This window comes from Vanacampus margaritifer, chromosome 7 (genome assembly GCF_051991255.1).
Source record: "Vanacampus margaritifer isolate UIUO_Vmar chromosome 7, RoL_Vmar_1.0, whole genome shotgun sequence".
Classification (NCBI taxonomy): Eukaryota; Metazoa; Chordata; class Actinopteri; order Syngnathiformes; family Syngnathidae; genus Vanacampus; species Vanacampus margaritifer.
In genome coordinates this window covers 11,063,401-11,090,600 of record NC_135438.1, presented here as the reverse complement: position 1 = coordinate 11,090,600, position 27,200 = coordinate 11,063,401, and the positions used below count along the sequence as shown (strand labels likewise).

Sequence of the window (27,200 nt, the reverse complement as noted above, 5' to 3'; positions counted from 1 at the left end):
GAACGGCTCATGATGTTGTAAAGGGGGGAAAAAAAAGATAATTCCTAGAAATGGTAAAGGTTCTGTCCAGCATGAGACGCTTGTCCTTTGGTTTAGGATATCATTACGTGTCTTAAGTGACATTTTGGGGGGATTATTGTTATTATTATTATTATTTTTTAATAATCAGGAACTGCTAACCAAAGGCTGCATTGATTCTCATGTCAAAAGACCAGTGTGATAAAACAATATGCTTATGTTCATGGAACATCGGATCTCCTAGCATTAATATCTTCTATGTTTGGTTCATAATTATTCCATTCTTCTCACAGCTCTCTATTGTTATGTGGTTCGCTGATTTCATTTTCTTTGAGGTCTTGATGTTATTCAAGCAATTAATAATGGGCACTAAAAAAAAAAAACTGAATCCTACTTCAACTACTTGAAATCAATGCCAACACTGAAACACAATCACAATTGAGGCCATTAAGAAAAATATAAATCAGAAACATCCAAATTATTTTTCCTGCTCATTCTTTACAATTCAAACTTCTGATCCTTCTGGTTCTCTTTCATTCGTGACTGGCCAGGATTAGATGGGGAAGGTTAATACAGTCACATGAGTTCCTCATTGTGCTTTGTGCTACCAGGCAGTAGCACTACATACAGAGCTTGTGACTGGGTTGGAGCACAGGATTATCTCAATGAAGCTTATTGTGCACATACACATACCTCACACACATTAGCTTCATATCTCAATACGCACGAATGGTCATGCTCAGGCTTAAGAATGCTTAAATATTTTATGTGCTTGGAGAGGTCATCGCAGAGTAACTTTTGGTATAATATCATGGCCATATATTACGACTGATAAAATAAACATTGACACATTTATGAGATTTAGTTACAGAGCAAATTACTTATCTTTAGTATCGGATGTGTGGTTTTATTTTGAATGATAAGAAACTGGATTTAAAAAACGAGTGTAGAGAGTACTGGCGTTTTCCTGCGATACAACTTGCCTAAGTACCTAAGTGCCTGCTTCTCAATCATTTCTTTTTCATAAGCCACTGGGTGATTTTAAAATTTAATTTTATACTTTTAAATGCCACATTTTCTCAATTACATTGAGGTGATTACATTATATGAAGGCAAAGTAACCTTTGGGCGAGTCAAACTGCGTGTGAGAGCAGTGTTTTCAGATTCTTTGATTAAATGAGAGGAGCAGCCCGGGGAGTAACAGGAAGGCCATAGGAGTTGCTGTCTGTATTTCACATGTTACTGTTGGAATTTCAGATGTGTTCTCCATGAAGGGAGCACATGAGTGAGGTGTGTAACCAACATTCAGCATTAGCATAATCCGTTATCACTAACAGATACAAACATTACAACCCTTATTGGTATACACTTCTTTACACATCTAAAATGATAAAATGTCATATTTTCATATCAAATGTTTTTCTACATAGTTATTTTTTAAATATAATTTAATGTTTCCAATTGTTATTCAAATGTGAATAACACGCCCCCCCCAAAAAAAAATCCTACTTAAAAAGCATCCCCCCCCCCCCCCCCTATACTTACTCTAATAGTAAAAGTGTTTATACCCAGGTTAAAAACAATGCTTTTGCCTTTCCTCATACTCAAAGCATTTTAAAAAGATATTTTCCCCAAATATTGTTCTTGCACTGTACGCTCTTTACTTTTGAATCTCTTTAACTTAACTGCTTTTTGATGTTGTACCTTTTAATTACAGTATGAGAACAATTTGGGATCATTTTATTGAAAAAAAAAAACTGAAAAAAAGGAGGGGTGGGGAGGGTTATTCACTTCATTTTACAGTACTGGTAAGTGATCTGTGTAAAATGTTACCACTTTAACTACATCCTTTTTTGAAATCACAGTGACCAAAATTTGACCTTGGCCTGACCTCAAATGTATGATCGGTTTCATGTGTGCCTGCTGACGGCAGAGACGCCATCAAAGGGACCATTCTACGCAGGTTGGCGCAAATGGGAATACAATATGTAGAGTAAACCCCAAAGCGACGAGCCCTGATGATGACCTGCTGATCCATGAGCACGTGCACTCATGAGTAGGCCTGCACCCTGCTTGTTCCCGGCGGTGAGTCCGCCTCATCGTCACACTTTTTAACTGTATATATTAAACTTATTGTCCGTGAACTGCCCATTATAGAGAAACTACTAACAATTTAATCTCTTGTCCACAAGTTCAGGGGTCAATCATACCATAGGCCGTTGTTTTTTTTTTTTTTTTTGAACAAATGGAACAAGGACTTTGTAGACTTGAAATGTTGCTGCTGTTTAAAGCCACTGAGGCCAAGTGGCTTTGGGTTGAGGTCATTATGAATGACACACCACCAGAGGGGGCTATCCCCTTTAAATTGGTTGTAGTGTTGAGCGTTGCCTCATCTTGGTCATTGGGATCAGCAATTCATGAAATGGTCCTCTCGTTATTAATATTGAGAGACCTCTTCAAAGTTCTGTGTTTTCTGTATGTCAGAGCTTTATTATTAGGATGATATAAACCACTACCACAAAACTTTTTTCCCCCCCATAAATTACAAAAATTGTATTCTGCGCTTTTACAGTACACAAATGATTGCATTTTCAATTAGACAGTACAATAAATACTTATTTATCTTCTTTTTGTACTTTGCTTTCCAACTTTGTGTCAGTAGTTTCAGGAATATTTAAACACGATGTTCTCCAAATATCTGGGCCATCTTTGTGGGTCATAGTTAAAACTTGTAAAGTTACCTTATTTTATTTATTTATTTTGCATACATGGAGATCTGAGACTTCCTGTTGACACAAACAACAACATCCACCAGTGCCAAGCAAAAGAAATAATGTATGCTCTCATTATTATTCCTATTTAGACGTCTAATTTATTCGGCCTTAGTGGGGAACAGCCTTTTCAAAGGAAAAGTGGCATGTTGATAAGGCGTGGAAGTTAGGTCGAATTATTCAGTCCTCCCCTCATTTTCTCTCGCCCGTGAAAACATGAACTCGTAGCCCGACTTGTGTGCGTCACTCACACACTGCGAGGCTTGACAACTTACAATTAATTAGAAAGAATTCACATTTCTGGGCATGATTATGCTTCTGCAAAGGCTCTGTGATCAGTAGCTCAAAGCGGAGCTGTAAGCGTAGGAACTTAAATCAGCTCACTGAACGACCAACTGAAGAATTAAACAACTGTGCAAAGCTGCGCTATAAATGACAGACTGGCGAGAAACTCAATGACAGGGAGCGCGTTTGTCCGATAAAGACACTCATGTGTTCGCATTTTTTTTTTTTTTTGCTAACGTACATCAAAAGAGATTCTCTTTTTAAATGTGATGCAAAGAAAGAGGACAAACAATACCTCCATGCCTCGCCTTGTAAATAGAACAATTATATAAAGGCACCCTAGCGGATTACATAAATGTTTCAACGTTATCAATATTTCATTCTCTGTGCATTTGATGTGTCTGGTGATTGGATATTTATGTTGTGGGCTTTCACACAGTAATGTGGGCATGTATGGTGAATGTATATATAGTATATATATTCGGCAGTGTCAGAAGAGTCAAGAAGAGTCATCAAAGGATGTTGGATGTTTTTTTTTTTTAACATCACAAAGAGATGGGCATATACAGGAGAGAGTTTGAAGGTTTGTCTTGTAGTTTATGTTGTCTCTCAGGCGCAGACGGTGCTGATAGTACTTGACGCTCGAGAACATGGGAGGAAAGGAAGAGGAGGAGCGCTAGTTTAGAACTCATTAGTGGGGAAGCATAATATATTTTTCATGTGACATGGATTGTCTTAAAAGTATCTTGGCAAAAAAAAAAAAAAAAAAAAGATGGAACTCCAAGAATACAATCATCATAGTCTACATCCTTGTCAATGATACTTCTGCTATGAACTTTTTCAGAGTAATTCTCGTCATAAGAGCAGCATGCAGAATCGGTATCGCTCCCACACAGCTCAATGTCAAGAGTGTGGACAAGATGCAAAGATACAGCAACTACTCACCAAAAGTTAGGGCTATTCGCCTTTCGGGTGAAATTCCAAGGTGAACTTGATTTGACCTTCGATAAAGTTTTGAATGCACCAACTCACTTTTTGCACAACTTACAGTTCTCTAATAAGGAGCTGAATGGCAAAAGTCACAACAGATTTTTGATCTATGAATGGACCAATACTTGTTGTGGTTCAGTGAAAATAGGTATTTAAGTAAATGAACAAAACATAATGCCTAGCCTGCTGGCTAACATCAACCGTACAGCAAGCTGTCCATTTCACAATTAAAAGAGCCCATCTGTGCCATTTATCGCAGTCAACTATATGCCATATATGTAACTATATGATTACATATATGTCTGATTTTGAATAAACGTAATTAAAAATGTACGGCCAGCTGTCCATCTATGTCAATAAAAAAAAAATTTGGAGCGACACGTCATACATTCAATCTACAGCCATAGAGAAGAAGGTTGGCTAGCTATTAAGATGCTTTCCCAACCACAAAAATTAGATCACAGGCTCATTTCCTCACTGGTATGTATGGCTTCCACGTATTTGCTGTACGCAATCCTTTCAATGTCCGGGCACGCTTTTGATGTGACGGATTGTGTCCTCGGGAATCGCCTCCTAAAATTTCAAAAAAAAAAAAACTAACAGAAACACCCTGAGAACAAATTAAAATTAACTAAGATTAAAAAAACAAAACCCAAAACAAAATAAAAACTAACTAAAAAGAAAATTACAAAACTATAATAACCCTGGCTTGTACTTGATTTTAAAGTATGTTAAAACACAAGACCAGACTGTTTTTCACTATTTTTTGTTCATTGTTCACAAAATATTTTTTATTGTTTTCATAATATTTCTAATGTGTTTGCATCATTATTTCAGGCTGCTTGTGTTACCAGTAGTAACTACAAACCTGTTCTTAAGTCACGATAATTTTATTATTGTGAGTACAAATGACAGATTTTTATTTCTTACATGCATGTCACAGTTTCCTAAAGAGAATGTTTTTCCGGACTTAAAATTTTTATAATTTTTTTGAAACTTGTGTAAATTGAGAGTATAGCCACTTCTCCAGGGAATGCAACACCAAATACATCAAGTTTTTGTCATTGTTTTTAAATCAGGTCAGCGTTAGCCCTTTACTTTTCAGCCACCTGGAAAATCTTGCCTTGTATTGCTCACACACATTCAATGATTTTCAACATAAGATGATTGAGGAGTTCAAAAAGTGTAATTTCCCTTTCTGGCCATGTAGAGGCGCTGTTGAGTTTCATTGCAATGCTCCCAGAGGATTTGAAGCCTGCCAAAGACAAAAAGAGAAGCTGAGATGACAAAGGAGGAAGTGAGAGTGAAGCAGCAACAAGGGAGAAAAGTGGGGAGGAGGAAGGAGCGAAAATAAAGAGTCTGACTTGTACCTTCAGAAACCATTACATCACCTCCTCTTGGTCTTGGTAGAATACTCCTCTCAGGCTTACGTCAGTGGGAAAGACTCCAACGGATGGTTTAGAAAAGCAACGCTTTCATGCGTACATCAACAAACAAAGTCCTGCGGCTTTGAGCTTTGTACGACATGTTCCTTAGCTGCAATCAGACTTGGACGATGTGACATCTCAGTTCGCACCGGTGTCAAGCAGAAAGGAGAACGCTGAGAGCCGAAATGCTCCTCATAGCAACTGTAGACAGCTTTAGTGCTCATCAAACTAACAACACCTTTGCCCCTCTGATGCTGATGTGTCTGCTTACCTGCTTGCCTCCTCAGCACAAAGTAGTCGGAAAGTACACAAGAGAAGGAGGCGGCGCACTAGAGTTTTTTTTTTTTTTTTTTTTGGGCACTCATGGGAAATTCTGAATATTTAGCTCAGGCCAATGTGTGTGTGTGTGTGAGGTAGGGGAGGGGCTAATGGTCCCGAGCACTCCTTCACCACCATGTGAAAAGCAGCTCAGTGCCTGCAGGTCCCAGATAACCTGTTTGGGCCATTTCTGCTGCGGATGCGAATATTGCGGCCTGATCATCAATCATTAGACTTTTCTCATTGGCTCTTTGAATCAGGTTGAGCTGGCTGTGAACACATTTAGTGTAACAGGATCTGTGTGGGCGTGCGTGTGGGTTTGCGCGAGGGTACGCATGTGTGCACGGCCCTCTGTGAACGCACATGCGGCAACGCTCGGCACTGGACACAAGAGTGAGAATGTGCAGAAGGAGGATGATGATGAGAGACGGGAATGGGTTGAGTGTGGATTCGCATCATCAAAAGGAGAGGTTTGGGGACAAAGCATTTTTACATACAACAATATGATCACGCGCATAGTCGTGCATCATCCAGGTGCAGTGGGACGTGTCTGCTTATGATGAAGCAGCAACTCCAGGGCAAAAATAGGTCAGAGAGCCTCAGGGTCTCTAGAGTCAGCTGGTCCTCTGCTTTGTTTTTGCTTTTAGTATGCAGATTTGTAACGTTGCTTTCAAGTGGTGTTTTATTCACTCACTGGTTCCCTATTTAGGCACACCTGCACATCATGCAATCTAATGGTGTCCAATTCAAGCGCTGAAGCAACAAAACAGCGGCTTCATATTTGAACGAAGCTGGTAATAATCCAAATGATAATAACGAGAGGAACTGATACTTTCTGGCTTGTATCGTCACAAACCATTACATCATAGAGGTCGGGGCTGGAGTGGTTATCTGGCGTTCAGGGCATATGCCCGGTGGGCCGGAGTCTTTTGGGGCCAATGCAGTGCTTTTTTAGTTATTGATTTCCTCCATTTTACCCCAAGAGTCCATTTAATCCATTTTGAATATAGGAAACCAACATATCAGTGGCAGAACTATGTATTAGACAGATATGGTCAGTAGTTGAAATGGACCGGTGGGCATAAGTCAAAATGCCAGGTCCGAGTTTCTTTTTGTTTTTGTGCCAGTCAAGCCCTGGTAGAGGTTACCTGCGACCTGTCTTTTTCCCAAGTCAATGGGATCCTCCCAAATTGACTGCAACCCTGAACAAGATAAGCAGTATTTAAAAGGCATAGCTAGATTAAGGTGACCCGGAACAGTCCCGACCGATTTCGTTAATCCCATTGTTTAGTCCCAATGTTTCGCAGGTCGCGTTCCGGTGTCACGTTTTTGTCGGTGTTGTTTTTTTTTTGCCATGTGTTTGTCAATCACTACGACGGCGTGTATTTTATTTTTTTTTAGAGGGCAGGGGCAATATTCAGAGAAAAAAACTCGCAAATTTGCCACTTTATGAAGTCGCAAACTTACCACTTCATAAAGAGAGAAACAAACTTGTAAATTTGTGACTTTATAAAGTGGTAAATTTGTGACTTTATAAAGTGGCAAATTTGCGAGTTTCTAAAGTGGAAAATTTGCGAATTTATAAATTGGCAGATTTGCGGGGGGGAAAATTTAAGAAAGTTACGAGAACTACACGTAGCCTACTACTCGACTGTTTGTTCCAAATAAGGAGATAGTAATTGCTTTAGCAGAGATAAACCATATGATGTTAAGCGTTCGCTCTTTGAAGCGTTGCCAGCGACAAAGACGCCTCACTTTGCGATTTTCCACACCCGGACGATCAAGTTAATTTGTTAAAATATATATTTACTTGTACATTTATGTTTCCAGAATTATTATTTACATGTTCATACATTTAGTTTTTTTGTACAAGTATCTAAGTTGAATCTGCTGCTCCCTGTCATTCACGAGCATTTATCTAAAGTATGCTAGTATCTGATTGGTTAGTGTTAGTCAGCTGATCAGGAAGTGTTGTCGCTCTAGCTGCCGTGTATGACGAGTAAAGTTTAAATTTAAGAATGAATCTGTCTCCATCCTTCCTTTTCATTTTATAAACAATGTCTCATTAACCACCAACGAATCCTCACATGATTAGAATATAGTTACGCTACGTGTATTTCTTGTAAGAGCTTTTTTCTCGCAAATCTGCCACGTTATAAACTTTTTTTCTCTGAATATTGCCCCACCCTCTAAAAAATATATATTTATACGTGGCCCTAATACGCCGTCGTAAATCGCAGAGTTGTCTTCGTGAGTCATACGATAAACCCATTAAGAAGAAATTGAACTGTTAAATTGTTGACATTCACATTTCTCTTTGTCATCCGCATCTATTCAGAAATTAGATTCACGGGAAATGTAGTCCTACTATCCTAATACTGTGGTCATCGGTGTCAGACCCAACGCAAGCTGAGCTTTCTTGCGGCATATTTTGTTGCAAAGTGGCGGCACGAGACCAAGACGAGATCGGCGCGAGATAAAGGGCATAGCCAGCTTCCAATAGCTGCCGGGACAGAGCAAACAAGGTTGGAAAAGGGTCTGTCAATCAAGATAGCACGTAATAACACGAAACGACAAGATTGAATTTGGCACAATCAGTCTTCCGAAAGAGCTTCGATCTGTGTCTGGAGGATTGCCAATTTATAGACGTTTTTGCTACATTTAGTGACATTTCCCACAACATTTTTATTTATTTTTTTAAATAGAGACTAACAGTGTTCCTATATGTTGCCAACATTCTTATTAAGACTTTTGTTGACAATGTATGCATTGGAAGTAGGGGTGTGAATTGCCTAGTACCTGGCGATTCGATTCGTATCACGATTCATAGGTCACGATTCGATACCGATTAATCCCGATACGAATCTATAAACTGATTATTGCGATTTTTTTTTTAAACTCAAATTTAGAAAATACTAATCAGTAAACTTGTACACCCCAACACTGTAAGATTTGTATGAGACTGTATTTATTTATCTGAAGATTCAGGCTTATAACTGAGACACTTTACAGTTTCATGTTTGAACAGCACTGAAATCAAATATTAAGGCTTAATGTTCCATTAATATAACATTCTTCCATGCTTAATGTGTGAATCCTAACCCTAAGTAAGATGTTTTGTTGAATATTCCCATAAAAAATTGATGTTTAAAAATCGATTTGGCCGCATATTGAATCGATTCGAGAATTGCGCGCTGTAATATCGCGATATATTGCCGAATCGATTTTTTCTAACACCCCTAATTGGAACAGTGGATTAGCAGGATAGATGGCTGGATAGATACATGCTCTTTTAGTACACTTAATTATATGGATGCGTTGTGGTTGTAGACAGCTGGAGCATTATTAGCGTTGCTGCTCGACAAACAACGGACTTGTTTGCCAACATGATAAATGAAAATACATCTGTTAGGGGAGCGTGTGACTTTTATTGTCATGTTTTACAAGAAGAAACCCAACCAATGTGAACTTCCAAGCACATATACATCCTTTACTTCCTGTTCGGATGCTGAGAGGTTCGATGACTTAGCATCTTCTTTCTGATTTCAGGCCACATACTTGCTGCTAAACCGCAATGATGAACCCGAGCAGATATTGGATTTAGGTGCATTAGAACCTTCAAACTTGCGGCACTCATTTACAAACAGGAGACTCCTGTGGTTTGATTTCATGAAGCTCGGGATGTACCAGAAGGAGGGGAGCCATTGTCCTGCTGAATCCATAGACAACATATCATTGGATCCCTTTCATTTGCTATGCGCTCTGTGTCTTCACAATCGCACCCCTGGGATGCGGAAAAGGGTTTTTCCCCTCCATCTTGTTTTCCAAAGCCACATTTCGCAGCCGATGCAAGCACATCAGGGCCACCGTGGGAGCAGGTGGACGCTCTCCCGCCTCATAGCATAGAGCAGAAAAAGTACTGGCAGGACAAATAAACAATGTGCTACTCTCTGTTCCTGCCATGGCCATGAAATCCTGGGCTCTCTTCCCAGATTCACAAGCAGATATCGGGAAAGCTAGCTTGGCTATCACTAGAGGGTTAGCCCAAAAATGATGGCAAACAAAAAGTGTGCAGCAATATTTACCTTCACAGGAACCAGCGAGGGTAAAATCAGTGCCAAGCTGGAAGATGATTCCGTAGCGTTGGAGTATCTCTGTAGATCTGTATTAAAGCGGTGGACATAGTCAAAACATGCATATTATCATCATTATAGTGACAATTTCAGTATATTTAGATTCACATTTGGCTACGTTATGCACTGTTATAAAATATATCCCATCAGTAAGGAAGTGCAGTTAATGTGGGATTGACCTCAGATTAGGTCAATCAACAGGAAATGAACTAAGCAAGAACGCCATTCCATTTTGCTGACATTACGTCTGGCCTTGATGCTCACCCTGCACTTCCTCTGGCCACCATTTTTTTTTAGCGTAATTAATCAAATGACTTCACCAGTTAACTCACGATTAATCGCAAATTTTATATCTGTTCTAAATGTACAATAAAAAAATTATAGGTTTTCATACTCTTGTTAACAAAAGTGGGGGAAAAAATGTTAAACTAATAGAAATAGTTCAAATGAATTTTTGACGTCTATAGCCGTCAATGGCAGTGAATGAGTTAATGAGCCAAAGACATTTTTGGGGGCCCGTCCGGGATATGAACCGAGGATCTCTCGCACCCCAATCATACCCCAAGACTAGATCTAATTTAGAATGCAGAATGTGTTTTCTTTTTTTAATTTTACCGTTCTCTAAGATTTGAGACTAGTGGGGCAGTGACTAAGCAGATAATATGTCGGGAAACAATATGGCCTTTCATGTCAAGTCAAAGTCTGACGGGCATATTCTGCAATCTTGGCAGGTGATTTTAGTCATTTCTTGTCATTACTCTACAAATATCTGCCACTTTGTTGTAAACTTTCAATGATTGTTGCTGAACATGAGGGCAAATATTGATTTTGAACAAAATGGCTGAGCAGTCAACACTCTTTATCAAAGCGGTTGTAATTTTTCATCCCATTTACCTCAAAGACCACTCTTGTTTGCCACACATATAAGTACCATTTTAGTCCACCTTTGGTCCATTTTCCAAACATCTGACTTACTTTTATTACGGGCGACCCACCACAAATGTACTTAGAGTAGAGTTATGACCACCTGAGTTATCACCCGCTGACGGAAGGCTCCCTGTTTTATGAAGTGTCATATAACCGGGGTCCAAACAAAATAAAAACAAACACAAAAAGTCTGCCAACTCCTCTTTCTCTCTTTTCATTTCCTTCTACATTCCTAATCTGTATCTGGATGCGGGATTAGTGGCCATGGCCGAGGTGCGGGAATGGGGTTTACCTGCAAGTGTGAGCCCCGTCCCGAGTCCCTTAGCGGAGGAGGAGATAAACACACTAGCAAGGATTAATGGATGCATGTAATGTTGGATTACTGGAAGCATGTATATTTATACAGTTGTGTGTGATTTAAAAAAAGAAAGCTTCTTAAAGATTACTTACAGTGAAGTTGCTGTGAACTGCACGGAAATTGACTCGAAGATTAGTCGGTAAATCTAAATAAAGTGGAAGCATAAAGGTCAAATTAATCTGGCTGGCCTCAGATTCATTTGGAAATGGAATACTTTTTCCCAATTGAAATGTTATATTGTTTATTGTTTTGGAGTTGTAAAACAGTACCTCACAGTTCACAAGTCAGCTCTGGCCCTCTGTATAGACTTTTTATGTTTCCCCCATGCATGTGGGAGTTTTCTCTGGGGACTTCTGGTGATTATCACCCATTTTTCAGATTTGCAATTCCACTAAGACGATCTAGTCATCTCCAAAGAAGACCGAGGAGTCTGGTTAGTATCCAACGTGTGGGGATAAAGACCGGGTTGTGTGTGTAACATCCTTCTAACTAATGATTGACTTAAAGAGGTTTTCCGTCAGTTGTCCTTAGAAAAATCATCCAAAAATCGATATGGTGCCCCTAGAGGCGCTCGAGGATACTGCATTCAATAATATTGTCACTTTGCCCACTTAAGTACTGAACAGCCAGGACAGATATATAGTAAGTTTAATTACCTTTCTCTAGGGTAAATATGTAAAAAAAAAATAAAATAAAAATAAAAAAAATAGAACAACAAGAGAAAGAAAAGGTAAAATATTTTTATTTAGTTAAAAATGCTTAGTCTTGCAAGACTTATTTTGTGCAATTTCTGTGGCATTTGCTCAGTATAAAGACACATGAATGTTACACTGTTGTTGGAATTCAGATGTTTCTGGGTTTGGTGAAGGACTCTGGTTGGTGGCCCGGTGGGTGGTGTCTGGTCGGTGCTGGATTTCACTTTCCTTTCTTTTCTTCGGTCCTTCCTCGGGTCTCCTGACGGCCTCACGACTCTGGCTGGAAGTGTTCGGTTTAGGTGAACGGTATGGAATTTTTTAATAGGTTTTAGGTGAACTAATGAATACACACTCACACGCACGCACGCACGCACATACACATACAAAATAAAAAAAATAAAAATAAAAAAAGAGAGCAATGATGATGACATGTCAAATCGGTAAAATTACCGAATGAACAATACTGAGCCCTCCAAACAAACAAAAAACTAAATAAATAAATAAAATGAATGCTACACTACATTTCCCTCCACTTTGTTTACACGCACCAACGCCAGTCAGTTGGTGGCTATTTATTTTTGCCAATCAATATTGGTATTTTTATTCTGTTTACCTGCAGGTTTCGTCCAGTCAGTGAGTTGGCAGCTATTTGTTTGTCCCAAATCAATATTTTTGTTACATCCTCACCTGTTAAGCAAAACAGTTGCCTTTGCAGGGGAAAAAAAACCAACAAAACAGCTTATATAACAGCACACACAGTCCGCCAAAATGAGCCCCTGACTTATTGCGCGGGGGGGGGGGGGGGGGTCTGTTTTGTGGACGTATATGTGCTGCGCTGGCATGCACACCGCCGAGGTTTGTTTTCATTCTCGCGGAAGCTAAATCAGGGAAGGGCAGTGATTCGCTGTGCCTCATTTGAAGAGCAACTTGGAGATGTAATTGGTCTCCTGACACACGAAGTCGCTCAAAGACACAAACACACACACACACACACACACACACACACACACACACACACACGCACACATTTCCTCGCTCTTCTCACGTTCTCATTCCATGTTTCCCGGGCCTTTGAACCCATCAGAATGCATTACGCAGAGAACAAAGACTGTGTACACTGGATGATGTTGATTAGCTCGCCATACACAAGATGATAATAAAACGCTTATAGAGCTGAGCTCATGAATATAATACCTCATTATGTCCCACAACTTCCTCTTTTCAAAGGGGTCTTCCTCTATTTAGAGCACCACATATAAATAACACACTTTGCCTTGGCAAAAAGCGTCAATCACGCAGCCACTTTGAGCAAATGAGGAAATGATTTGTTTCAGTCAGGATGCGTATTTGGAACGATTATTAAATTATGTCATGAAATAAAAAGCATTGCGAGTAAATGAGGGGTTGACATTTTTCAAATAAGTAAATAAAATTGACGTCAATTCAGCGAACGTGTATTTTGTGATGATTGTTATTACTATAACGCATGTAACTTAATGTAACTCAAGCCATTGTCTGTATGGTTCATTAATAGCTTTTTTTTTTTTTAATAGGGACAGAACCCTACACTGATTACGGATATGTAAAGTTAACTGGGACATTATGTTTTACTGTTCAATGGCTAGTTATTGATGTTAAAAAAATACAAATATATACTGTACGACGATTCGATGCGGTTTTCAATATTTAGGGTGCAAAACGATTCAAGCACGGTTTGATTTGTAAGTGGAACGATTTGATTTGGTTCGTGTCAGTGGGTTTACCATTCGATTCGGTATAATTTGTTGTTATTTTACATACATTTTAATGAACTTGTCAGCAGTATTGTAAATGTGCCACTAAGATTATAGCTTTAAAAAAAAAGATGATTCGATACATATCTTCATACATTTAAAAGTGGAACAATTTGATTTGGTTTGATTCACGTCTTTAAAGGGAAAAAAAATGGGTTTCGGTTATAACAGTTTTTTTGTGTGTGTTTTTTTACACCCCTAATATATTGACATACCGGTACATTTTTCTCTGGATTATTTGTAGCATGTTAAATTAACTAAAGGAGAAGAATCTTAAATTTTTCAAATTTTCTGCATGTGGCCTTTGAATGAAAAAGTTTGGACATCCCTGGTCTAGAGGTCCTTAGTTCAGACCTCGTCCCAAGTCCTCCTGTGTTTTTTTTCCTTCCTTCTTGCCCAAATTCCAAAAACATGTATTTTGGGTTAATTGGAGACTGAATTTGACCCAGAAGTTTGATTCTATTTCATTTGATTTTCATGGGACAAGATGTTTTGAAATATGGACCAATGGGAGGTCCTAGAATTGATTGATGATGATATGGTCCGACTTTAGAGGTGACACTGTTTTTAACTTTTACCTCTGCGACTTTGCCCTTTAAGTGTGATGAGTATCAGATTTAAACGTAGTAAGATTTTTTTTGAGAAATAATCCCTGAAGAAGACAATTGCAACCTACGTACAAAAAAACCTCTACGGACCCAAACGACGGGTGACAAACTCTATCTAATTCCCTGGTTATACCGTTGGTGGAATTTCATGATGACAAAATGAGGGGAAAACCCTATTAAGTAAACTCTCACACTCGAGATCATCTTTCCCGTGAATCTTCGCTTTGGTCCCGCATGTCTTGATTGGCTGTCAAATATTAGGTCAGAGTTTTCAGAGGAGGTTTTCTTATTTTGGAGTTGAGGGAGGCGTGAAGGAACTTCTTGTGCTCGCTGCGGAATTCAAAAGCTGCATTAGAGCAGCAACGTGCGCAAACAAAGCGTGTTTCATCTGCACTTTTAAGAGAACCTACTTCCTATTTATATCCCATCGCCAGCAGAGGAGGGATGACATGTTTCTCGCCTTTCACTTGCTCTCCCGCTAGCATTCCTCTGAAGACATTAACAAATCACTCACTTTTCCCTTCACCGTTGTGGAACATTGACACCGGTTTGTTTACATATGAGTGAGTGTGTCACCGTCGCCAAATGTGTTGTGTTTGACTTGTGTGTTCCTTGCGCTTCATCTATATATAAAAAGTGAAGAACCCGTTAATTTGCTAGCTGACAGCTCCGGCATATCAAAGCGCGTCGCACTTGCTTTTTGTAAAATCCACAAATACGTTTGACATCGAGCCTTAAGTTGAAGTAAAACGGAAAATAATGACGACGCGAGAAAGCCCAGATGCAAAAGGCGATATAGGAGTGAAGGAAGAGGGGCAATACTTTTCACTGTCTGTTTTTTTTAGTTGATGAAGCTGAACAATCATTTTTTTAAAAGAACATTTTAACATTGATGAGCCTGTTCTCATGAGAATGTTTGAAGTATTTGTGCAGCAAAGCACTATAAATAGTATAAAATATATTATTTTGAGATGAGTTGGTCAGGCTTTGCTCTTTCTTTTAATTAATGACTTTTTGGAAAATAATGTTTTATTTGTCTAGATACAGCCAAACCAATCATTAACGCATTTTCCTATTGAAGTGAAGTCACCACCTATTTTAAGAGACGTGAAGAACAATTTAAAAAAAACATACTGTTGAAAAATAACTTTTAAAAACATACGTGTTCAAAGTGTTGTTGAGAGCACCGTATTAAGAAACTAGAAAAGTACAAAATGTATTCTTAACATTCACATTTGTAACAATGAAATGTTATCTGCCTGCATTGTTGTGATCTGAGGTACACCTGCACGTTTTTATTACCTGGCTGTCTGTGACCCACCCAAAATGGCTCTGTGACCCACTTTTGGGTACAGACTCACCAGTTGAGAATCAGTGATCAAGAGTCTTTCACGAATAAGCCAGACTACCATATTTTCCGGACTCTAAGTCGCCGCAGAGTCTAAGATGGAAGCAAAGCCGGCTTCGTTCCTCAAACAAATCTCGTACACGCAAAAGCATTTCAAGACGTGCGTGTGTCCAAAAAAAAACGTTGAGGACGTTTAACGGCTGTAATGTATATGCCAAGTCTGCAGGGGCGCTGTAGCGCAGCCACAGGGAGTTAACGGAAAGCGTAGAAGAATCAACGAAGAAGACGAACACTTTTTTTTTTTCTAACTTTATTGCAATCTACAGAACAAAGATGGCTTTGCATGTATCAAAACAACATGGAAAAAAAGACGAACAAGTGATAACGGCGGCCATTCAAGTACAACACCGCTTGTTGAACGTGGGAATAAAGGAACAAAATATTTTGCTGCAAAAGTATAAGCAAGCTAAGGAGGCTGCGTAAAACGACTACGATACAACTATCCGCCATTGTTGTTGACAGACTGACTAAACGACCTAAATGGTAAGAAACTTGTGAGGATACAGTGAAACTGGCTTTCGTGTGGGCGGGGCCTTATAGTCGCACTAGGCCAAAAATGCCAAATTAAGTAGAAAAAAAAACATACATGCTATAAGTCGTACTGGAGTATAAGGCGCATTTTTTACGGGTCATTTGCTTTACAAACTACTTGACCAAAAACACACATTTCATCATCTTGGAGGGGAAATCATAACATTAATAAATGAATAGGGAAAAGGCTGAATAGGTGCAAAGTATGCCAACACAAATGAAGGTTCACTACTTGCAGCTTGTAGTCTGTATAATATGATTTTCTTTTGGGGGGCAGTTGTGTTCAGTCAAAGTTGTCTTTGTAAGCTAACGTTTACTGTTTAAATATTGAATTGTTAAGGAGTAGAAGATATTGGTGAGTAAGTCTAGAGTGCCCTCTTGTGGCTGTCTATGAAATTATACACCCCCGGTATATTTTTTCATGTACAAGTCGCTCCGGAGTATAAGTCGCAGGAACAACCAACCTATGAAAAAAAAAAGTGTGACTTATAGTCCGGCAAATACGATATACCAAGAAAACATAAACAAGATTATACAGAACACACCATTTTCACATAAAATGACCAAAGCTATCATTCAAACGCAAGAGCATTCGAGGCAGGTGTGAATGATTTCAGCAAAAATAATAGCACAGGGATCATTTATTCGCGCCAATTATCAGGATTTCTGTCGGAAAAGTGGAACACATCCTAATCTAATGGGATTCATCTTAATTGCAGCACTTTCAGCTTGTTGTCTTGCCTGGAGTGTTGAGTCCTCGCCTTGTTTCTTGCCTCCAGAAACCCCGTGGATGTAACGATTAGAGAACCTGAGGAACATATTAATGGATGCCCAAACGAGCGTCTCTTCGGGCAACAGCTCAAATTTCTCCCGCTTTCAAACTGTCCTGGAGCATTACATGCTACGTAACAAGTAATCGCTATTTCTGTTCATCATCTCCTTTCACCTGTAGATGTGAAATGTGTCTTCTTTTAAACCGCTTTGTATTATAAAGTGGAATCACATCTCAGTAAAAATCTCCATCCGTTTTTTGTATTCCTTATCCTCCCATCCCAACTGACTTTGGGCAAAAAGGTGAAGTATAAACCCCTCACTTACATTGAATGCGCTTAATAACTTAACTCAATGCGGACTCCTTGTCTATGCGCAAGCATAATCATTTTATTGTTGGAATTATTGTTTCAAGATTGCAAGCTCCGTAATGTCTAATCTGTCACTTTGTTGTCTTCTTAATTAAATGCATACATGGCATGATGTTCAGTTAATATTTTGCCAGCTATTGGTTAGCGAAACTTTCAAGCTAACCCAGCTAGCTTAGATTCACAGTTCTCACATCTTACCTGCGTCTGACAGATGCATAACGTTGTAGAAGCTGTGTCTCTTATCTTTACCTTCCAAAACTTTGCATGTTGCTATGTATTACAGTGGTACCTCGGCTCACGAACGCTTCAGCTCACGAACTTTTCGCCTCACGAACATTAAATTCGCGAGCATTTTGTCTCGGCTGACGAACTAGTTTTAGGCGGACGAACCAAATCGCGCGACACGAGAAGCTGACGCACGCTCACGGCGTCCCAGTTCGTCGCCCCCTTTGTTTGAGTGCGGACGTGGTTTGTGTTCGGTAGACATTTTGGATCATTTTGGAGTACTTTTGGAGTGTACTTTTGCTACCATGGGACCAAAAAGACCCCACCACAGCCTAGTGTTAAGACTAAGAAGACATTGAAAAAAATTACGGTCGAGCAGAAGAAGGAGATCATCGACAAACATGAATGAGGTGCGCGTTTGTGTGACTTAGCGTCCCAGTACCAGTACGCTAAGTCTACCATTGCTACCATCCTTAAGAACAAGGAAGCTATTAAGGGTGCGTGTGCGGCTAAGGGTGTCAGAGGATTTGATTCGCCTTCAAGAGGACAAGCAGAAGGAAGCCATTCAGGAGTTGTCATGTGAGGACGAGGAGGAGGAGATGGCTGCAGCATCAAGTGAGAGCATCAAGACCATGTTAACTAAGTGGAGTGATGTGCAGGCTTTTATCGAACAGTACCATTCAGAAAAGACTGTGGCTATGAGAATCATCAACATGATGAATGATAATGTGATGCCTCAGTTTTGCAAGACCTTACAACTCAGAAAGCAACAGGTGTCAATTAAGAGGTTTTTAGTCAGCAACAAGGATAAATAGTCTCCTAAGAAGCAAAGAAGAGAAGCCACACCGGAGGACTCTCCTTCCAAACAGTAACTCCCTCCCTCCCTCCTCCTCCCACTCCATTCCATCAAGCCTTCAACTACTGTACCATCACAAAGGCAAGTTGCAAGTTTTGCAAATAAAAAGACTTTATTATACAGTACAGTGTATTTCTTTAATTACAATACAATAGCACATTTATTATACATAAAATAAGGTATATTTTGTGTAGTTTTAAGGCTTTTTTAGTAGAAAATTGTGTTTTATGGGGACCTGGGAACGGATTATTCTCATTTCAATGGTTTCCTATGGGAAATACTTGTTTGGAAGACAAACTTTTCGGCTCACATACTCTCTGTGGGAACTAATTAAGTTCGTGAGCCAAGGTACCACTGTATAGACGGTCGTTTTCCAAATCGATTAAGATGTTCTAAGTCAGTATGTGTGCACTCCGCTTAAGCAGAATTGTGTCTAAAGGAATTGTTTTCACATTTTGTAGGGTTTAACTTTATTTTGCGACACTCAGTTAAAAGTATTAGTGTTCTTTGCTATTGTCGTTCTCATTGAAGAGGGTCTTCGGCCCAGATTTAGTCATAACTGTTTTAATTTATTCATTTCCTCAGTAGAACTTTTATCTGCAGATGTGTCTTTGTGAGTGATGTCGCAATTTCTGCTTGTGCCGGTTTGTCTGGGGGGCCTCCTCTATTTCCACAACAATAGACCATTTGTCTGTGGTTGAAGTCAATGTGTATTGAATGATGTCTGTAAAAGTCTTATCTCATGTCTGGTGAACTCCGGGTGGGCTCGGGGCTCGGGGGTTTTGTGGTACCGCCCTTTAAGATAGTATAAGAATGTTTTAAGTCCTCTGAAATCTTCGCACTAGTGAGAGGCTGCCGCCATTGTCTGGGAACTCACTTGTGCCCGGAATATTCTGTAGAAATAAAAGCTTCGAAGTGACTGTTCATCGATCTCCAGCCTGCATTCGGATAACCAACATTCTCACTTCCCGAAAGAAAACGAACACGTGGAGAAAAGATCTTTTCTTCAACATCATCTAGAGAATTTTTTTGCTAGAAAACTGGAAAAACACTAAATGTCATGTAATAAAACTAGCTTAGTATTGATCCAATCAATTCACTGCCAGACATGAAATCCTCTTTTCAAAATCAGGTGAAGCCTAATAGGCAAGAAAACTGCATTAATGGTAGAAGCCTGTTGATGTTTGTGTGCACGGATGATGAGACAGTTCTGGGCCAAGGCTGCGCGCTGAGATGTATGCACGTGATCAAGAAAGGCTTCATGCACAAGTTGCATTCCCTCACACAACTTGCTGATTTGTTTTTGATAAAATATGGCAGATTGTTCACTAGGCATTTAGCTTGATTGCTGATCTGAACTATTTAGCTTCAATTGTTGATTCATCGTTCATTTTTTAAATGGGATCTATTAATTGTAATAGGCAGAGATTATGGAAGAAAATGTTATTGTCCGAGATTAAATCTTCATTTTATGAAGAATTACATTCACTCAATTTCGAAATTCAATTCAAGGTGCAGGCCAACTGTAAAAGGATCAAGTTTGGATAGGATGACCTGACGTGGCAGTTTTACCGGGACAGATTTGAGTCCCAGCGGATTTCGCCAACCCTATCTCATTATTATTATTATTTTTACGCAGGTCCCATCCTGGTGTCCCGTTTTGGGCCATGGGTATACCAATCACACAGTTGTCATGGTGATTCATATGCCAAACCAATTAAAAAGGAATTTAGCTGTTAAATTCCTTCCTATTTACTTTCACATTCACGTTGGATCTATAGGCTACATCCTGCTTCCTTGTTTAAGAATCATGGGAAATGTAGTCCTACTAGCCTAATGCTGCGGTTGCCCACGAAGTGAGCTTTTCTGGTGCCATATTTCCAATGTTTTAATGCGGGAACCGGAGCAAAGCGAACAGCACAGTCATTTTAGCAAAATTGTAGTTTCCCGGTTTTAATTTTGAAAATCTGATCACCATAAATTTGGCCAATGCTAATGTCTGCATGATAAGGTCAGTGAAGGCTAGTGACAGTTGAAACTAGCTCAGTCTGGGAACCTTGTTCTATTTACATATCATTATTATTATTATTATTAGATATGTTTTAAATGAAAATCAGACTCGTCATTATTATTGAAAATTTTAAAACATGCTGTTCCAAGAATTCTCACCTCAAAAGTGCTACATTGTCACTGCCTTGATAATTGATATTGCATACAGATTTCTGCCAACCCTCCAATTAATAATGTCCTTTTTTCCCATTTTCTTGGAGCAGCATCACACAGCTTTGTTGAATGTGACCACTCGGTATTACACAAAACACAATGGGGGCATGAATCTCAAGAGATGCTTCATCTTCAGATAAGACAGAGAATGTTGTGCTCCTCTTCCTTGAAAGTTTGGAGGCTTTTATCATTATGATGAACAGAGTAGAAAAGAGTACGTTCATCAAAGTCCTCAAAGGTTACAGTCATTCATTTAAAGTGTCTGCTAGTCATTGTATTGCTGTTCAACCATCATTTCTAAATACCATGATTTCCACCTAGTGACTTTACCAGTTTTCCACTGAAATTATTCCATATGAAAAAGATGCAAATCCATATCTTGCGGATTTTAATTTCATTATCACGTTTCTCGTTTTTCCTATTCGTAACATTTCTGTTTAAACAGCAGCACAGTATGTTGCTCGTTCAGCAATCTTGTTTCAACACCATTCTTGAATAAAGTGTATGCAAAAGTAAATACAATAGGGAGATGCAGTGTGCATATCAATTTTTATCAGATTTCAGAACATAGCTTTTTTCCCCCCACTTTTGAAATCATTTTTCAAATGATTAATTTCATTCAGCGGATATAACACACTGCCTTGTTGATGGGGTTTCCATTAACCGTCACACCTAAACATATACTGTCTATATATATATATATATATATATATATATATATATATATTGGTGCTGTCAAAGTTAAAGCGTTAACTGATTAATTACAAAAAATGTATCATAAATTAACGCAGATTAATCGCACTTTTAACTTTGACCGCAGATGATCCTTTAACGTGATAGCGGATGTTTAAGGTAGCACAGGTTGTGTTTTAGCGATAAAAATAATTACATGCATTAAATGAAAGCCTTTAATAAATGTTTGCGTATCAAAATATTGGGGTATTTTTTTTCCATTTTAAATTACGCAAGTAATTAATTGATTAGAAAAAGAGGGGGGTGAAGCGTGTGCAGTGGATCAAAAAAAGGTGAAGACGTCCTCATGACATTAAATGTCAAAAGAATGAACACATAACCAGTGTGTTTCAAATTTGGCGGGGGAAAATGTTGATAAAAAAGCCTTGTATTAAGTGATTAATCAAAATTCACATACACATACACATACACGCATCCTGCTACTATTTTTTAGTGATGGGACGATGATACCTCAAGGAGTGTATTGACACATTAGACAAACTATTGACACTGTATTGACACTGTGTTGGCCACTCAATAGTGACCTCTGCTGTAGATCTAAAATCATTGCAGATAAACAAAATGAAAATAAGATGGTAAAACGTGCATGCTGTAAACCTTATTAGCTTATGAATTTATATTTATAAAATAAATTTCATAAATTTTATTTATTCACTTGCTAGTCTTTTACTTAAAATATGATCTCATCTTTGTATAATTTCAGTTGGTCCATTTGCTTGCTGAGTTAAGTTGTTTATTAGATGCTCATATGAGTTGGCTTGTAAAATATAGCAAATTTGTATGTAATAAAATAAATAATAAAAGTTAAAATGTTTAACTTCTGTATGGGATTTTGTTAAAAGTTTTAAACCATATGTAATAACACACTAAAAACAGATTCTGTCATACATTTTTATTGTCAAACAAAAGTTTTTGAAGTGTGATTGCTCCAAGGCGAGTAGACACATTTAATTAAAAAAAAAATAACAGTAAACAATGCCCAAAGTAGGGAAAGATTTACCTTATGTGGCATCAAAAGATCAAAATAATTCCAGACTTGTGAAATTTTTCTACAACGATCCATGAGTGGAAACAAACAAAAATCCAACAGGCACAGGTAAATTTACAGCAACAGAAAACAGTTTCCTCTTCATCCAACAAACACGCAACGTGTTGATACAGTTTGTCTACCTATAAATACAATTTGGCGCGGCACATCCAAACGACACACTTCCTGTTTCGGTCACGTGATTCTTTATTAAAGCGATACACGCGCCGATACGGGGTTTCACACTTGCGCACTCGGCACAGTGCTGGCGCGCCAGTGTTGTTCATCCCATCACTACGTCATGCACTTGGTGTCAAGGAGGGGAAGCTTGGGGACCCAAATGCGGGAAGACAAGGCGAGGAGGCAGAGGTTCAATCAAAAAAAAGGAATTTAATTTCTATGAAAAAAAAGCGATCTTCCAAATTACAAGATAAAACAAATCATCAAACAAAACATGAACCAAAACATAGAAGGGAACAACAAGGAAAAAACGAGCAGCATGACATGGGGAAAAACAATGAACCCACCCAGACAGAGGGGAGACAGCAGACTAAACACACAGACACTAACGACACAACAAGACACACCTGGGCAAGACACAAGTGGCTGAGGGCACTGATTGGATAACACGAGGAAGGGCAGGATCACACTTAACAAGACAAGGAAGACACACAAGGAAAACAGATCCAAACATGACACATTTGCATAGCCTTTACTGTGTGGCAGGAACTCAAGTTTGTATGAGAAGTGTTTTCCGCGATATCATTAAGTCAACGGGAGGGAGGTGAGACCCACAACAGCAGGTCTGGCATTTTTTTCTTGAATTTAGATATGTTTAGAATCTGTTACTTTGATTTAACTCTTTGACTGCCAGACGTTTTCAGAAACGGGATGTCGCCAGTGCCAGCCGATTTAAGCATTTTGACTGATGTTTCAAGGTCCACAGAAAATGTTGTGTTTGGACTATGGACACACACATACTACCAAATGAAAGATTGAACTCTCATCTTTCATCAGAAAATTTTTTTTGTTTCTACCTTATTCCGTTCTTCAGTAATCAACAATAGAAAATGGTTAGTTTCACCGAAATGCTCTGTTTTGAAACAAAAAGAGCTTTTTGTGAAACAATGTTATTTCATGCACTCTAGTGAATTCTACACTTCTTTTTGTCCATGAATGATGCCACAAACACCTAAATAGTGCTTTACTTCTGTAATACACCACCACCAACAATGAAAAAGTGTTTTTGGATTGCAAAATACGTTTATTTCCATTCAACAGTGTAACAATTTGACAAAACAATTTTGCAAACTATTTACAAATGTGTGCAACTGTGGTACTATTTACAATTATGTGGATGTTTCAAATACAGTTTTTCTTTTTGTAACACTGCCCTGCGTGCAAGGAGACGGAGCAGGATTTGCACAACAGATACGTTTCACTTCAATTGTCCGTTTCGCGTACAGACGTTACACTTTCTTGACGGCCTTTTTTTCCGGGGAATAGCAAGTAGCAGACTGTACCCACTCCTCCGATGAATATGCATTGGACTCGGGGTACTCTTCGTCGTCCGATTGAACGTCCGCTTGAGCGTGCTCGGTTGTGCTCCGCGTTTTCCGGTGTTAGCATCGCTAGCCCGTGAACCTTTATGACGTCGTCATAGCCGCCGCGTCAGCGCTTCCAACTTCGGAGTCACCATCATCAACATCGATGATGATCATCGTCGTCATCAATGTGCTCTTTAGCGTTGGTCGATGCTTTTCGTCTTTGAAAAAAAATGCTCGAGCGTGAGCTGCTTGCAACCGGTCGCCATGTTCTCTTCCCTTCCCCAGCCATTGTCCCCTCTAGCTCCGCCTCACGTCTTCTACTGACGCCTACCCAATCTTGTCAAAAGAGAGTCATTGCTGCCATCTAGGGGCCAAAAATAGTCATTAGGCTCACTAGACCTGCTTGAAACTTTCAACACAGCTGGGGAAGGCTTTCCTCCACCCGTTTCCCCCAAAAAATTGGAGAACGTCTTTTAACATCCTTGGCGGCGCTCCATAGGTTTTTACTAAACGTCATTTAACGTTTTTGGCAGTCAAAGAGTTAAAACGAGAATGATACGTAGACTAGTGTTGTATTGATTTAAAAAGATGACAGTTTTCCTTCTCAGGATGAACAACACCACTGTTGGAGGCTGCGTTTGTTTGACCGTCTATGATTGTATCTTCTCACTGCTGATCTCCAATATGGTCAGTCTGATGTTGAGGCTGCCCGTCCATGCCTACATCCTGTTCATGCTCTTTTCAAAGCACTGGGTCGCATCCAAATTGTTCCAATTCAACGAGGCTGTCTGCCAGCTCCTCATCTGCCTCTCTGACGTTTCCAACATCGTTACCTTCTACTCTCAGGACTGTTTTATGAAGACGCTCACTGTGTTTTTCCAGACCTTTAGTCTCACTCAGCCTTTTTTTATGGTGTTAATTTGTGCAGAACGCTATGTTGCAGTAGCAAGACCGTTGCTCTATTTTAGGTTCAAGTCACTGAGGTTCAATCTGGCCTTGTCTGGACTGTGTTGGCTGTTGTCACTTGCCAGCTGCTTGGGATTTTTATTTTTCCAAGTTATTGACTATGCTTTGATGTCTCTGGTCTTGATATGTTTGTGGATAAAGCTTTACTTTTGTGTTGCCACTCTCCTGGTGCTGAAACAACCTGGGCCAGGAGACAGAGCCAGCCAGAGAGAAGACATGGACCTCATGAAGCTGAAAGCATTTAGGATAATATTGGTCATGTCAATATCCGTCCTCCTTGTTTATATCCCACTGGCCAATATTGTTTGTCTGGAACGATACATCGACGTGCGTTATTATAGTTACCTCTTTAGTGTGTTCTATGCAGCGACAGCCATTTCAGAGTTTGTGCAGGCAATGATGTTCCTCATAAGCTGTGGTGAGATAACTTGTGTCACATGCGTATGACTTTGCTCTTCAGCATCAAGTTCTCTACATTGCATATTGGATTAAACGCATGTAAAATTGCAGTTCCTTTGCACCGTTGTGGGAGTGAACACGGACAATTTAGTTCCTGGAAAATGGAAGCAACTCCACTCATTCCTAGGTATGTCACGATACGATATTATCACGATATGAAGGTCACAATGCAATAATTATCTTGATATTGTGGGGAGGTTGGCGATATATAAAAAAAATCACAATATTGTAAAAAAAGAGTTCATACTAAAAAACAACAACAATATTGTGCTTTTGTACTATACAGCAATGCATATAAACCACCTACAATCTCTAATAATACTTAATATTAAGGCACAGACACATTGAAAACCTCCACATACCGACTCCCTTCACAAGCATATTACGTTCCCCTTCATCTGACCATTAGCAAGGATTTTAAACATAGAAGGGCCAAAACATTCCTTGTGAAAATTAAACTACACTAAAAAAAACTACAGCCACCAGAGGCTTCTAGAACTGCAATATAAATACAAATGGAAATCAACCTGACTTTTTTTTTTTTTTTAACAATGTGCTGCTTTTAATATGATATGACAATGACAATATTGTGGCAGTTTTAATATCGCGATATCACGATACTGTCGTTATCGTTACATCCCTACTCATTCCCTTTAAATTCAGTCTTTGACATTTGGAGAAATAGATTGATCAGATGATGATGCATTAAATGTATTGATTTCTACAATGATTTAGAGAGTTTGATGCATGCTAGTTTCATATTTATGAATGAAATATGATGACATCCAGTCTGCCTGCACCTTAATCAAATTCACCAAAATTGCCGTAAACCACCTGTGCCACAAATTAGACCTGTTCGAACTAGTCTAAGGTCTAGTCTACTTTCAGTCACCAAATTGTCAGGTGTGCCAAGGGCCGTGAAACAAAATATGTCGGTCCACTGGAATACTCAGCATGAAAATCATACTGAAAGATGTTTTCCATATTTTGACTACCATAACTTGCTACATGAGGGGGACAACAAATCAGACGGGATTTCAATAAAACGGCTGTGAGTGTAGGCTTATGTTACAATCAGACTTGTTTTGTTATTAAACAAATACAAATGTGTACATTTGCATTTCATTTGACAACATGTGTGCATCAGTACTGCATCATTACTCCACTCGAGTGGCTTTGAAAGCATTTAGCTAAAGTTGTACTGCAAAATGCTTGTTAATAATGTTGACAGTATATGTTTAAATGTATATTTATTCATGGTTTAACGTCCTGTTGTTTGTTGTTTTTGTTAGCCTGCTTTATCTGCACAGTAATTTATTCACATACAGCTCTTGTGTAATATCTCATTATGTTACTACGCAGGTGTTCTTAATTTTGTACATTGGTTGGTGATCATGTTGGCAGGCTTTCATCATGTTCTGTAATTTTTTTTTTTAATGAAAATACATTTCAAAATGCTCTGTCTGATTGAATCACTTTTGCTAACTTTGACATGCTTCTACACAATTTATTAGACGTAAACTAACTCCAAGTTTTCTATTTCTTGAAAGTGTTTTTGCACGACCTTGCCTTACACAAGGACGCATCGGACATCTTTTGAGAGTTTACCGGAATCACGTTTCCTCTTGTTATTCGCACTCAATCTGTGCTCGTTTGAACTCACAAGTGAACATTTGAATATGCAAATATTGCACCGCACATTTACAAGCCACACTGAAAGCAATATATATATATATATAT

At 39.0% G+C, this 27,200-nt stretch overlaps 1 long non-coding RNA gene across 1 annotated transcript; it reads right to left on the bottom strand.

Annotated features, from left to right (window-relative positions):
- Positions 1-3,592: 3,592 nt before the first annotated feature.
- Positions 3,593-5,798, bottom strand: LOC144055278 (uncharacterized). The gene is made up of 2 exons (XR_013294809.1): positions 5,435-5,798; positions 3,593-5,319 (listed from the first exon to the last, which is right to left on the bottom strand). It is a non-coding gene; the product is annotated as an uncharacterized LOC144055278 (long non-coding RNA).
- Positions 5,799-27,200: the final 21,402 nt, after the last annotated feature.